Genomic DNA, 14,010 nt, shown 5'->3' on the forward strand with positions numbered 1-14,010 from the left:
GCTTACCAGGTATTGTATATTTGCGCAGCGAGCGGTTTGCAGAAAGACATCCTTGTGAAGGCACCGCAACACTCTCGCAGGGCACTCAGGTGCTGACACGTCGTGTCTGTCATCTCCAACACGGCTGTCAACGCCAAATGGCACTTTCTGGACCTGCTGACCAACTGGTCTGGTCCAGTCCCAACATCTTTCTACGGCTTTGTCTCGTAGTCTACTGAGCTCCCATAACCCCCACTGCTATTATCCATTATCCGCACACAGAATTTCTTATCTTTCCTAACATCACCAATTACACACTGAGATTGACCCAACAAAACCTTTCGAGGTGGTAGAAATATTAACTTTTTATTTTTCTTGTAGTGATTACAAGCTGGACAACTAGGAAGCATAGATCTGGTTATAATGCTACTACTATCTTAGGGGAGAATTAGTTTTAATAATTTTTTCTAATGTATTTATGTATTTCTTTTGTTGCTAAACCATATGTGTTCCTGTTTTTGTGATATGCCAGTGACCTAACCAATGTAAATTGATAGCATCTGCATTTTGAAAGGTGAATAAATTATATATATTGGATAAAGTCAGGAGGATTCATTAACATTTCCAACATGATGGACACTCTGCTGCGTACTCTTATCTTGCTGACTTGTGATGTCCGGAGCGAGGTCAAACGCCAGCTTGAGGATATCCAATAGAGTTTATATATTCAATTAATATATCATAAAAGTACCTGTAAGCCAATATTATATTAAGTGTCTGTAATCACAGAGGTGAGTTCATGATGTTTTAGATCTTGATTATCCCGTTGGTGTTTAAATGAGAGCAAGTGTGATAAATTTATAAACTGAAACTTTGGATCCCTAACCACCAGCAACATACAATTTATTTAACTTATTGAACCATAGTTCTGACATGGATCATTTTGACCCCAGAGCCATATCTTTATCAGAGCCAAATGGGTTTATTCAAGTTTTATTTCTTAGTCCGCGACAATTTGTTTACAATCAAGCTGTTTCATTGTTTAGACCATACATCATAAATAATGAGATTTTAGTAAGTTTCTCGTATCAATTGATGGACATTTTACTATATAAATTGTCAATTACGCTTTGCCCAGATATATCCCATACGGTACAATGTTATAAAACATTCTATCGTCGTGACATACGATATCAATATTCTTACATATAGTAGACTATGTCATTTGAATTATCATGCAACCACAACTACTTCATGGTATGTATATTATACCTATGTGTTTGATACATTAATTATTGCTTTATGCAAACGAAGAATGATATCTACTGGTGACAATTTGATATTCCCATCATGAGTCTACTAGACGCATATAAGATTTCACTGCCTGTGTGTTGCTCTCAGATGTGAGGCTTATATCTAGCTTATGCTTGACATAGAAGGTAAAAACCCCCACTCTTCCCACATTGGAGTACAGTTAAAAGGGTATTCTTCTAACCCTGATTGTTGTAATAGTTTTTTTCATGGTGTGACCCTATATTAAATCTGTTGTGAACTAACAAAACTCGATAAACCAAGGTATTATGTAGCCCAGATAACAGGTATCTTTACTCAGCTAGCGCTCCACCAGAGCATTAGAGATAAGGTTTCTTTCCTGTGTGTGCTCTCAGATATGTTGATCTATAGTCAGGCACCGCCATGAGTGAGTTAAAAAGGTAACTTTTCTTTCCTCAGCACACATTGATCACAGCTATAAAGGTTTACATCTCCAAGTGTGAATTCTCATGTGTACTTTTAGTGATTCTGATCTTAAGTAACTCTTCCCACAATCAAAACAGTGGTGAGACGTCTATTCACTCTCCTGTTGTGGTCAGATTACAATCGCAATGGTGGTTATTTTATAGTTCTTGTATAGGCCACAGATTTTGCATAAAACCTTGCTCCCTACAGTTCAGTTTAAACTAGGCATGTGAGACCCCGATTGTCATTACACCCGTGGGCGTCTCTCTGCGTGTTTATACTTTTCAAGGGCATTACCACGATAGTCACGTCTCTGTCCTGTGGTGAAAACAGTCAGAGCAGAATTGGATTAACGAGCCCGACAACAGCAGATAATCACTGTAATTAGTTAAAAGCCAATAGTGAATCGCACAAACAGCGTCGCCGATTACGTTCCACATGTCTTAATACTCGCCCTAACACGCCCTATCTATTGTTCGCCACATAACCAGGTAATACATTTTAGCGACTACACTAGCCACCGCCCCCTCTATTCATGTTCACCACCGATTCACCAGATAACAGGTATTATGTTAGCCAGATAACATGTATTATGTTAGCCAGATAACAGGTATTATGTTAGCCAGATAACAGGTATTATGTTAGCCAGGTAACACGTTTTATGTTAGCCAGATAACAGACATTTCACTATGTCATTATGTTAGCCAGAGCTTTTCTTTAGAAAAAATATGTGAAAATGTTTTATGAATTGTATTAGAAAATATATATATCATTCAACATACATTCTACTTTTGAAAATGCTACGCAAGTGCTATGTTCAAACATATTACAAATCTAGATAGTTGTAGTGTCCTGGCACTCTAACCAATATTTCAAACATGTTATATTTTCCACTGAGACGCAACACTGCTCTGACAAAGGAGCCTGCTCGGAAACATGTTTGCATTTAACATTATGGAAATKAATTAGCCGTGCTGAACCGTTTTTCACTATTTCAATATCCTAGACATTTCACACAGAGAGGTGTGTGTGTGCATAGGCTCTCATAGACTTKCAGAAGTCAACGAACACTGCTATGATATACATGAGTCTGACTGACTGACTGACTGTGTGTAGTAGGTTGGCCTGGTTTAGAGAGAGGAGCTCCTAGGGCCCTGTAAGGTGCTCATAGTGAGAGTGAGTTATATGGGCAGCAGCAGCCTAGTGATGGGAGCTCGGGGAGACCTGGTGTTGATACTAAACGGGTTAATGTCAGCTCTGAGGGCAGAAGGGGACTGAAGGGGATCTCCGTCTGGGACTCCCATCACTGTGGCCTGTTCTGTCAGTGTGTTGAGCTGTTATTCCCATTCATTAATCATGGGTCTAATTTGTTTTACTTGAACTCACTGACACAGAGTGACTGTTATTCCAGTGGCAGTGCAGGGGGAATCTTTCAGGAAAACAGTTGTTCGATTGCAATGCATGGAGCTACCAGGTCTGCCAACTCTGTGTGTGTGTGTGTGTGTGTGCGTGTGCGTGTGCGTGTGCGTGTGCGTGTGCGTGTGCGCGTGCGTGTTTGTCAGCCAATCAGGTGGAACATCTGCAGAGAGATTGACAAAAGGTGTTACATTTTTCAACTTCACTGTCAAATGGATGTTTTCCTCCAATGACAGCTCCAAGTTGATGGGCTGCCATTTCAACAGTAGCGAGGACAAACAACAAGAACTAAACTCTCCGCACGTTTAGTTGTAATGTACTGTATCTCTATGAAGATTGTGCTTAAACATCATGACAAATACATCATATAAAAATGGTTAGACAGTAATGGAGAGTTAATAACACAACAATAAAGGCAATATGATGAATACAGTAGTTACAGTACACTCATTAATAATACTGTATATTTGCTCTGTTCATAAGTAACTTTATCAGTGGTAGAATACATGTAGAGTAAAAGGCCTTGCTCTCTCTCCTCCAATATGAACTACTGAATGCGAGGTTACAAAGGTGCACTACTGTAGTTACAATGCAGGGTGAATTACCACTATCAATCATTCTCATTATTAATGGAACAGTTTAGCCTCTTTGGGACAATAATAAAATAATGTGCGCATTTATCCAACGGCCCAGCTGCTTTATTAGTATGAATCTGTACTGTGAAGGTGTGTGTGTGTCTGTGTGTGTGTGTCTATGCTGTCTTGTCTGTCTGTGTCTGTCTGTCTGTCTGTCTGCTGTCTGTCTCTGTCTGTCTGTCTGTCTCTGTTCTGTCTGTCTGTCTGTCTGTCTGTCTGTTGTGTCTGTCTGTCTGTCTGTCTGTCTGTCTGTCTGTCTGTCTGTCTGCTCTGTGTGTGTGTGTGTGTGTGTGTTGTGTGTGTGTGTGTGTGTGTGTGGTGTGTGTGTGTGTGTGTGTGTGTGTGTGTGTGTGTGTGTGTGTGTGTGTGTGTGTGTGTGTGTGTGTGTGTGTGGTGTGTGGTGTGTTGTATTATAGAGTATATAGGCTTAACCTGTAATCTCCAAATTTACACCAATAGAACTGAAATGACAGGAAATATATTTCACTTATTTTGCCGTTTTCACAGTCAACCAGGTTTTACGTACAAGAAATCGATTTTATGCTCAACATAAAAAATATATGGTTTAGCTCCTTCACTGTTTTATGAACCATGTACAGGACTTCAAGTTTGTGCTGAAAACAACAGATTTTATTAAGGTCACATATAACCATGGCACGGATGATAAAAGTATATACTGTGCTTTAAAAATTCTCTCCCTGAAGAATATACATGCACCCACATACTCATGTGATGATAGTACACATACGCACGCATAAACAACCACACACACACACACACACATGAACAAACACACACACAAAGAGAGGATGATTCCTCAACTATGGGCCACTGGAGACCCTTTCTGTACCGTAATGGAAGCAACAGATTAGTCAATCCAGCAGACTGTTGACAGAGGAGCTGAGGGAGAAAGGTCAGTGGGGGTAGAGAATCTGTCATGATATACCCTGAGGACTGCTCTGAGATCTTACAGGACACTCCTGATTTACATGTTTGTAGATAACACCAGTAAAGATTAGGGAGGACACAAAATMMMTTTTTCAYCAAACTTAATCAGGGTTTATTCTAGAAATACGTTTCACATTGCAATAGATGTTTAAATAAAGTACTTGCTTTTCACAAAGCAATGCTCACATTTCTTTTGATATGATTGTTTTTTCATTTGTTAAAACAGAATTTACTATTACTTAATCCGACTGCTCTAAATTGATAATCACTTAACCGTTTGGTAAACCTATAGATTTTAAACTGGTTTGTCAGCTACAGATTTTGAGAACTACATARTGAAAATGTAAKTTTGTAAAGTAGAAACATATAAAGTACAATATATACTAGAATGTACTAWTATGTTGATGACTATTATGATTTTACTTCACAGTAACTTAAAAAAAAATCTGATATTGACAAAATCAGAGATGTACTGCTGGCACTAAGACCTCTCTCAGTGAGCTGTATAAGGCCATAAGCAAACAAGAAAATGCTCACCCAGATGCGGCGCTCCTAGTGGCCGGGGCCTTAAATGCAGGCAAAATTAAATTATTTTTACCTAATTTCTACCAGCATGTCACATGTTCAACCAGAGGAAAAAACTCTAGACCACCTTTACTCCACACACAGAGACGATTACAAAGCTCTCCCTCGCCCTCCATATGGCAAATCTGACCATAATTCTATCCTCCTGATTCCTGTTTACAAGAAGAAACTAAAGCAGGAAGTACCAGTGACTCGCTCAATACACGGATGATAMGCTACAGGACTGTTTCGCTAGCACAGACTGGAATATGTTTGAGGATTCATCCAATGGCATTGAGTAGTATACCACCTCAGTCACCGGCTTCATTAATAAGTGCATTGATGACGTCGTCCCCACAGTGACCGTACATACACTAACGTTCAAATGTTTGGGGTCACTTAGAAATGTCCTTGTTTTTGAAAGAAAAGCACATTTTTTGTCCATTAAAATAATATCAAATTTAGCAGAAATACAGTATAGACATTGTTAATGTTGTGAATGACTATTGTAGCTTATTGTAGCTGAAAATGGCAGATTTGTCATGTGAATATCATACATAGGCGTACAGAAGTCCCATTATCAGCACCATCATTCCTGTGTTCCAATGGCACGTTGTGTTAGCTAATCCACGTTTATCATTTTAAAAGGCTAATTGATCATTAGAAAACCCCTTTGCAATATGTTAGCACAGCTGAAAACTGTTGTTCTGATTAAAGAAGCAAAAAAACAGCCTTCTTTAAACTGTTGAGTATCTGGAGCATCAGCAATTGTGGGTTTGAGAAACAAGACGCTCACAAGTCCTCAACTGGCAGCTTTGTTAAATAGTACCCACAAAACACCAGTCTCACGTCAACAGTGAAGAGATGATGCTGGCCTTCTAGGCAGAGTTTCAAAAAAACCTGCCTAGAAGGCCCGCGTCGCCTCTGCACTGTTGACGTTGAGACTGGTGTTTTGGGGGTACTATTTAATGAGGCTGCCAGTTGGTGGACTTGTGAGGCTTCTTTTCTATGACATATCATATGACACTTAGATTGCACACAGGTGGAAATTATTTAACTATTTATTTGACTTCTGAAGGTAATTGGTTGCACCAGATCTTATTTAGGGGCTATCAAAGGTGACACAACCTTTGAATTGTATTACATTTAATGTATAAAGTAAAGCATAAAGTTGTCTGCTTTCGTGTGTGTGTGTGTGTGTGTGTTGTGTGTGTGTGTGTGTGTGTGTGTGTGTGTGTGGTGTGTGTGTGTGGTGGTGTGTGTGTGTGTGTGTTGTGTGTGTGTGTGTGTGTGTGTGTGTGTGTGTGTGTGTGTGTGTTGTGTGTGTTCGAGGCTTTAGGCCCTTCATGCATGGATTTTCCCCTTTTCTCCAGTAGTCCAGTGGAGAATCCTCAATCTTCCGAGACTCCTGATGATTCCCTCTGCAAAGGCTCCTGCAGCCACCGTTTGATCAACTCCAGACCTGCACTGACAAGGAACTGGACAACACATGTGGTCTCTTATCTACTCCTACACTTCTTCTAACGATCTGACAGGTTTATGTCTACAGGGTATACTTCGCCAATGCACGTAACCCGCCTTATATGTTGTAAAGGCAAGAACCACAGAAACATTGCTTTAGCACCTTTGCACTATATGTTTCATGACTTGACTTAAACTTGAATACTGTGTACATTACATTTATCTAACTGAAGATGAGTTACATTGCAAAATAAGGTTCAGGGCACAACATAGAAACTGCAGCAATCACTCCCTAAAAGGGGAATGTAAGGGATGGAAATATGTCCACTTTAAAATGCACAGTAAGCATGAGATACTTGTCATGCCTGCTCCCCGCTCCCTCCTGGCGCTTGAAGGTGCCAGGTTCCCCAGCATTATGCACTCTGCCATCATTCATTACAACACACTGCCTTCCCCCCGTCACGCGCATCAGCGATTATTGACTCACCTGGACTCAATCCCCTCTGTCATTACCTCCCCTATATCTGTCTCTGTTCCCTGCTTTCAGAATTAATTGTCGTTTGTCGTTTTGTACCCGTGTGTTGCGCTGTTCTTGTCTTGGCTTTTGTTGTTTCCTGATTAAATGTTGACTCCCCGTTCCTGCTTCTCATCTCCGGTGTCAGTCCTTACAGTATTTATAACTGTTCATTCTATTACTCAGCACATTATTTAATGTTCATTCTAACCAGCAACATGTATTTATCTGTCATTCAAGCCATTCCACATGTTATTGTATAACTGTTCATTCTAACCAGCAACATGTATTTATAACTGTTCATTCTAACCAGCAACATGTATTTATAACGTTCATTCTAACCAGCAACATGTATTTATAACTGTTCATTCTAACCAGCAACATGTTTTATTTATAACTGTTCATTCTAACCAGCACATGTATTATATACTGTTATCTTTTCTAACCAGCAACATGTATTTATAACGTTCATTCTAACCAGCAACATGTATTTATAAACAGTTCATATCTTTAACCATTGCAACAGTGTATTTATTAACTGTTCATTCTAACAGCACATGTATTTATACTGTGTTCATTCTAACCAGCAACATGTATTATAACTGTCATCTAACCACACATGTATTTATAACTGTTCATTCTAACAGCAACATGTATTTATAACTGTTCATTCTAACCAGCAAGCATGTGGTTTATTTTATATGTTCATTCTAACCAGCAACATGTGTTTATAACTGTTCATTCTAACCAGCAACATGTATTTATAATGTTCATTTAACAGCATATTATGTATTATATACTGTTATTCTAACCAGCAACATGTATTTATAACTGTTCATTCTAACCAGCAACATGTATTATAACTGTTCATTCAACCAGCAACATGTAGTTGTTTATAACTGTTCATTCTAACAGCAACATGTATTTATAAGGTTCATGATTGCATTCTAACCAGTAACATTTTTATAACTCTGTTCATTGTGCTAACCAGCAACATGTATTTATAACTGTTCATTCTAACGCGAGGAACATACTTTTATTGAAGAAAGCTAGTCTAATTGCTGGTTGTGGCCAGTGATCCCTAATCCAGAGCATGGCGTAGCAGTCCACCTCTAACACTCTCTCCCACAGACACAGACACACACAACTAAGGTGTAGCGTCTGCTCTCTTACTCTTACTTTTTTCTCTCTCTTCTTCTCTCTTTTCTTTCATTCTTTCTCTCTCTCTCTTTTCTCTCTCTCTTTCTTTTTTCTTCTTCTTCTCTCTCTCTTTCTTCTCTCGTCTTCTCTTTCTCTCTCTCTCTCTCTCAGTGCTTTGACATGTTTATTTGGACAGATGCAGTAAATCCCGACCTTCAGGGGAGGCGTCCTTGGCCACCCTGGGGAGCATGAGGCCTGCCTTGCTCCAATGATAATTTGTGATTTCTCGGACGTTTTGCCGGCCTACAAAGACGCCTCAGAAAGGGCGAAGGCCGGCCCGGGCTGGAACCAGCGAGTTTCATTACAAATAAGCCAAGGACTCTCGTTTTTCTTTAAAGAAGGAAAATATTTTCACTTTATTTTCCCGAATTTTGCTTTGGCACTCACTTGGAAACTATTTTTATGTGAGACTGTATTGTAAACCAATTGGAGAGAGAGGAAGAATACGTAGATGTAAGGCTGACGGAAACATTCTTAAACTTCACATACCCTGAGATAATAAATAAACATAATTCATTCAATGAATGGATATGAAGGATAAAGTATGGTAGAGGCAGAGAGTCATGAGCACTCTCTTGTTTCTTAATAAGGATACGGCAGAAATGACGCACACACAAAACACACCTACACCACACACAACACACATACACACACCAGTCACATCACAGACACACACACAACACAACACACACACACACACACACACAACACACACACACACACACACACACACACACCACACACACACACAACACACACACAAACACACAAACACACACACAACACACAAAAGTATAACTTAAGTACCACTTTTTAAACCAATGCTTGGACCAACATCATACACTGCATGTCACAGAGTTGATCCCACTAGCAAACAGTAACCATGACACCTGAGCTTAATACCAACTGCTACTATCTGGGATCATAGAATAGATACCCAGCTATGACGCTTCATTAGTAGTACGTTCACATATACAGCTTTGCTATGTTGTTACTAAACAAGATATGACTGGACATAGACTATGGGCCATTAGAAAAATACGTTTTGAGGTGTGGTGATTAGATTAGAGAAAGTGATGTTAATTAGACGAAGATGAGAGATACTGGGATTTGACGGTCTGGAAAGAAGAAAAGCTGTGTTGAAACTTTGCTCATGGAGTCATTGGTAACTGATCTCCTGATGTACATTTGTATGATAGTGGTGTATGTCGTTAGGGCTTTTACATGGATACAAACGGTAGTCCTCATAGTTCTGAGTAATATTCATTGAGTTATTAATTGGTGAGTGGTCTAATGGTAATGATATTCACGCTACCATAGCATAATATGCTTGGCCTCGAACTGTGCAATCCTGAGCTAAGGTTAACTCAATCATGTAATGCTAGGACATGGATTGCAAGACATTAGCTCTTTGTCTTTCAGCCTCTTAAATAGTGGCATAACGGTAAACATTGACACGTGCAACTTCTGGTATTCAGAGTGGTGATGCAAGGCTCGCTACTTTGACTAGAACCATCAGATACGCTTATGTTATGTTATGTTATCTTATGTTATGGTTATGTTTACCGTTATAGCATCCACATGATCATGGAGTCAGATTGAATTATGGCCAAATTCCTCCTACACTATTCTCTAATTGTCTGCATTCCTCAGTGGTCGTCCTCTTCAGCATTAACATTTGTGTAATTGTCTGACTAAAAAAATTAAACTAGCAGGGTTAGGTTTTCAGAAGACTGAGGACGGTTTTCCTCAACTTCTTACCTGGGCTTTGTTCCTTTCATATTTATTTTGATCCTGACAAACTCCCGAGTCATTGCTGATGACAAGCAACCAATAACATGGTGCAGGAAACAATTACTACTAGGTCTCAGAGTGACATCACCTATTGAATGGTACTAGTGCACAGCTCAAACTATCTAGCCATTTCACATCGACTACATAAACAACATGGAAAAGGAAGGGTGGGGATTTGGGGAAACACCCTGAATTAGCTGAATTAGCCTCATATCATGTTGTTAAAAAACGGTCAACCTTTTTTTTCTTACTTCCCTCTAAATAATAAAGCGAGGCCAGTTCAGACAGAAAAACCTGGTTCATCGTCGTCAGGCGTTGTCATAAACTGATTTTGCACCAATTAGATTATCTCTCTACCTTTACATAAGGTCTATTTAAGTTGACCATTTCCCCACATACTGTATGTCCTCTGATGGCTGGCGTGCGCAAGCTATGCACTAGGTTTCTTGCTAATGTGCTGTTGCCCTAGCATGCGTTACCTGCTATGTAGTCTCATTTTGTTAGCCTCCAACCCCCTCAGCCTCCACCTGTTTGGCTTAATATTTGTTTCAGTCAGGGGAATTTATATAGGATATTGAGATCACTGTCTGTCGTTATGTTATTATCTAATGGTAGATTCTTGCTCTGGCAGTGAGATAGGGGAGACCTGGGGCAATAAAGGGCCAATTGTAACACAGTGGGTGTTTTTCAATACTACCGTGCTACACGCTCCCATGCTGCGAGTCCGTTGATCGAGGGCATTGTCTTGAGTACGTTCTTATTAGGTCGAGAGTGTGGAGAACGCATATATTTTACATTTGAGATCACTGCCACTTCTGTGCTACTGCATTACCTTTGACCTTTTAGACTAAATTGCGTCATAAACATGTTGGCGCTCATCTATGCTGGACTGTCCTGGATTACGACTGTTGCTCCCCGGTTAGAAACAAGTTGATTGACAAAGTCATGAACATTTTGAAGAATTTAACAAACTGCTTCCAGCTATGATAAAAAATGTGCCTCTGATGTCAAAATAATCCTGTCGTAGTATCAGGGTTAACCACATTGGCTATTGTAATAAAGTTGCCTTGATTGACCAAGGCACTTCTCAGCCAATGTTACAACACACTATTTACTAAGCAGTTGTGGTTGAAACAGCAATTTAAAGTAACATTTGATAACGTGCACCAGTGCCATTTTCACTTTAGTCCAATTTTTTTTTTAAATTGTATTTGTCTCGTACTTTGTAAACAACAGGTGTAGACTAGCAGTGAAATGCTAATTTACAGGCCCTTCCCAACGATGCAGAGAGAGAGAAAATATAGACATAATAGAAAATGAATAACACGTAATAATACAAATAATAATAAATACTCAATGAGTAATGATAACTTGGCTATACTGTTAACACGGGGGACCAGTACTGAGTTGATGTGCAGGGGTACGTGGTCATTGAAGTAGATACACTACATGACCAAAAGTATGTGACACGAACTAGCTCATATGGAGTTGGCACCCCTTTGCTGCTATGACAGCCTCCACTGTTCTGGGAAGGCTTTAAGAACTCCCACCACTGGGAACACTGGAACTAAGGGGCAGAGCCTGAACCATGTAAAACAGCCCCAGACCATTATTCCTCCTCCAGCTACCTTTACAGATGGCACTATGCATTGGGGGCAGGTAGCGTTCTCCTGGCATCTGCCWAACCCAGATTCATCTGTCGGAGTGCCAGATGGTGAAGCGTGATTTCCATTTGTTTTGTCTTTGTTTTACACACCTGGTTTCAATTCCACAATTACATGTTAATTATTTAACCCTCTGTTTTCCCCATGGTTTTTGTGCGTGTTTGTTTTATGTATTTCAGTCCTTTTGTGTGGGCTTGGTATTACTACATGTATTTGGTAATTTTGAGTAAAGTTACTTTTATTACTCATCTCTGCTGTCGTGCGCCTGACTCCTCTGCACCAGCTACACCCAGACCTTTTACAGGCTAGCTAATGTTACCTTGATATTTTAATAACCAAGGCTTGAAACAACGATTTAAAACACTAGTTTGACTACATACACCACTGATATTTAATTATAGAATGTTTGGTTGTCCTTGACTTGACAAAAACAGGAGATATAAGGGGGACGTTGTAGATAATTTTCATGAGGAAATCAGCTGTTTTAGGAGATTCTGCTCCCATCCAAAATCACAACTTGATGTAAACTATGCTTTTWTCACTGTAATGCTAAAGGTGACATTSTCCTGTTTTCCCTGAAGTCATTTTTAACAAGCAGTGTTTTAGTATTACATGTTTTCTAACTGAAGGAAAGTGACGCCCAGCCGCTGCAATAGATGCAGAACAGCCGTTAAGTCGCTCTGGATAAGAGCATCTACTAAATGACTGAAATGTAAATGTATGACAATGTATGATATTATACGGATTTCAGGGGGTAGTCAAGACCCCTACTCGATGCAGGATCTAGAGACTGTCAAGCCAACACCTTAACCATTATGCCAAGAAGTCCAAACCTCTTGACGAGGTCACTAGGTGTTGGGTTAAAGTTGCTACATTACCCCCTTGTCCCCATGCTTCTCTATACCAAGTCCCTCACGTGTACATGCCTCTCTGAWGGCCTCACGGGCGCCATCCCACTTCTGACACCAGTGTAGCAATTTTGGAGCTAGCCAAGACCGGGATATAAAGCCTGGGTCCAGTGACTGCCAAAACTTTAAACTTTACACCAGGTCTGAACCTCTTGACGAGGTCACTATTGTTGGGTTGAAGTCGCTACAATATGGGTAAAAAATATAATAAATCATGACATCTTCAGTATTTATTGCTTTATAAACAAATAAAACTACAAAAAGGAAATCAATGGATAGATTTAAAGATATTAAATGGCAAATATTGCATAGATTGCAAAGTGAGATTAAGAAACAAATGCAGTGATGCTTGCATAAAAAAGGATCCTATGGTGGTCCATCKCTGGGAGGGAAAATCTGAAGAGCTGATCCTCTCGTTACCATGTCCCTCTTAACCTAGTCACCTCTAGGTCACCATGTCCCTCTTAACCTAGTCACCTCTTGGTTACCATTTCCCTCTTAACCTAGTCACCTCTTGGTCACCATGTCCCTCTTAACCTAGTCACCTCTTGGTTACCATGTCCCTCTTAACCTAGTCACCTCTAGGTCAGGACACTCTGGACAGAGTCAATTTCCTACCAACACCCCCTCATCCACTCCAAATGTTTACCAACCTCCCCATCCCCAGAAATGTTCTTAATTAATTTGGGGCTATCCCTGTGGCTTCCTCCCAAATTACCTCCTATTCCCTACATAGTGCATTACTTTTGATGGGAGCCCTATGGGCCCTAACTGTATAGGGAATAGGGGGGCATTTGGGATGTAGACAGTGTCACCTGGTAAACCTCATGCCCCAGGACCCCAATCGGAACTTCGAGGGGCTAAAGGTCACGGTCTGGCCCCTGGCTTATCAAGCCATGTTTATTTAAAATCTACGCTCGGCAACAGASAACAAACAGAGARACCACAGCCTATAGACTACGTAGGAGTAGTTTGGACACAAATCCTGGGGATGCAGATTAGGGGTGTGTTTGTGTGACTGAGTCTGTGACTGTGCGTGCGTGCATGTGTGAGGGTTTGACTGACAGACTCTGTGTGTGCTTGTGTGTGTGTAGGTTCATGAGTGTGCGGCTATAATGCTGTCAGGATTGTCAGTCTCAATCCAGCTGATGTTGGCTTGCTTTGCTCTGGAGTACTGCAGAGGGAATACT

This window comes from Salvelinus sp. IW2-2015, linkage group LG8 (genome assembly GCF_002910315.2).
Source record: "Salvelinus sp. IW2-2015 linkage group LG8, ASM291031v2, whole genome shotgun sequence".
In the NCBI taxonomy this organism is placed as follows: domain Eukaryota; kingdom Metazoa; phylum Chordata; class Actinopteri; order Salmoniformes; family Salmonidae; genus Salvelinus; species Salvelinus sp. IW2-2015.